At 45.2% G+C, this 2,228-nt stretch overlaps 1 pseudogene; it reads right to left on the bottom strand.

Moving 5' to 3' along the window:
• Positions 1–536: 536 nt before the first annotated feature.
• On the bottom strand, positions 537–1,603 carry LOC121156188 (annotated as a pseudogene).
• Between the last annotated feature and the right edge of the window lie 625 nt (positions 1,604–2,228).

Raw genomic sequence — 2,228 nt, 5'->3', positions numbered from 1 at the left:
CAGTGACTAGTTACAGGAAATAGGTTTGCCTCTATGTACTGAAGAGTATTTAAGAGCATATGTTGTTAACCAGTCATTTTTCTTTTTTAAAGATTTATTTATTTTCATTGGAAAGGCAGATTTACAAAGAAGAGAGAGAGAAAAAAAAGACATTTGATCTGCTGGTTCACTGCACAAATGGCCACAAAAGCTGGAGCTGTTCCAAAGCAATCTGTAGACTCCTCCAGGTCTGCTGTGCAGGTACAATGTCCCAAATCATTGGGCTGTCCTGCACTGCTTTCCCAGACCACACACAGGGAGCTGAAAAGAAAGTGGAGCAGCCGGGACAGGAACTGGCATCCATATGGGATCCCAGCAAGGATTAAGCAACTGGGCCATCATGCACTGAGTAGCTATAAAGCATATTAAGTCAGGGTAAGTGGTCATCTGGCTTTATTAGAAGACATTGAATTTGTCTCCCACAGGAACACCTTTTACAGCACAGGCTCTGGTGATGATGCTCAAGACTTAAGTCCGGGTCAGGAAATCAGTAGCCATCACACAGCCCCGAGATGACTCTGACCCCTGAATGTCATGTCTTCTGAAACAGAGCTTCCTAATTGAGAGGTTGTGGCACCACAGGTCCAATCGCAGGTGTTTCCAATGGTGTTCAGCAGGAGAAAGACCTGTAGCATCTTCCTGGCATACAGGCTGTATAGCAGCCCTGGCTTAATCATCCCTGTGCTGTGTGGTCGATTATTGCTAGAAGGCTCTTTGGACAGCTGGAGGGCTTGGGTTGACCTGCCTGAGACCCTGGGGTGCTCAAGCACTTGTGATAAGATGGGCCTGTGAATGGGGCTGGGCTTCAACAGTCTGGAAATGAGGTCTCTTGCTCCTTTGGTTCCAAGGTTAGGGAATGTGAATTCAAACTGTGATGCTCGTCTGTAGGTCTCATGGTATCTGTTGGCCTCAGAGACTTTGCAATTAAAAACCGGTAGCACAGGACTCCCAGGCTCCAGAGGTCTGCTTATTCCTCACTCCTGGGGCCTTCAGTAATCTCGGGGGCAGGTAGTCCAGCATCTCACACAGGGTGGTCCTCCAGGAAGATGACACATGCATAGACCACCCAAAGTCAGCTCTCCAGAAGCAGGTTTAGTATCTACATGAATAACTCTATTTGCAATTTCTGTATGACAGGGCATTTGCCAACTGGTGATATAGAGAGCAGTTCTCTGCTTATCAATCTTGGAAAGCCTCTAGAGCTCTCCACCGACAATCCCAAGCAGCTCATACTCTAGGATGCCACACAAGTGGCACCACAGAAATAGCGTTAGAGTCAGAGAATATTACCTGCCGTAGATGTGACTGGATCTCTACTTCCCTCTTGAGCTGATGGTCCACACCAGCTTTCTCCAACTGGATTTTAAACAATGCATTCAGGTCCAGGATAAACATCCTTTGATTCTCTCTTGCAAATAACCATTACTAAATTGCCTCTTGCCCAGGTGGCGCCTGATGTCAAAACCATTCAAGTTCCACTGCCTTTTTTGAGGTTTTTATTTTTGATGGCTTGCTAACAGGCCCTCTTCAGGATTAGTTTTGGAGGCCGAGGGCTGGGGTTGTGCTCACTTGGTGATTTGGAGACAGGGAAAGACCACAGCAGTCAAAGCACAGACTTCTGAGGGCCCCGAGCTTCTGCACATGATCAGGGACCCGATGGGGGAGTTTGAAGAGCACAAGGCATTCCTTCTCTTGCAGTCAGGGATGGTGAGTTAGGGGACATGTTCGGGCTGTCTCCAAACATCATGGTCTTAATAAGTCCTGACATGCTGTTTCTCCTGGCTAATTCCATGATGCTGGTAGACTACTCCCCAGCTGTCTTAAGGAAGTGATGAACCACCTTTGAGTTCCTTGAATGGAATCAAAGAAATCAATCTGCAAGTCAACTTTGTGTGTGACTGCCTTCATATATGACCCCAAAACATAACTTTCATTGAAATAATTTACAAGTGTTCCTTTTGCCCCCTATTGTAAAACAGTTTGGATACCATTAGAACAGATTTTGTCTTCTGTGGAATTCTTCTACAAATCTATAAGAAACTCATGTACTTCTCTTAGTCTTTAGTAGACTTATTAAGCACTTTCCACTTCGCTTGGAAGTCTGTCTATCTAGCTTCTGTATTTAGGAAAGCAAGTTTGGTAAACAATATTTTGTTAAAACACTAATGTCGTAGATGACACATTTTTTT

Source organism: Ochotona curzoniae, unplaced genomic scaffold (genome assembly GCF_017591425.1).
Source record: "Ochotona curzoniae isolate NIBS_2020 unplaced genomic scaffold, NIBS_Ocur_1.0 contig_3298, whole genome shotgun sequence".
Lineage (NCBI taxonomy): Eukaryota > Metazoa > Chordata > Mammalia > Lagomorpha > Ochotonidae > Ochotona > Ochotona curzoniae.
This window is presented reverse-complemented; position numbering and strand designations above follow the sequence as displayed.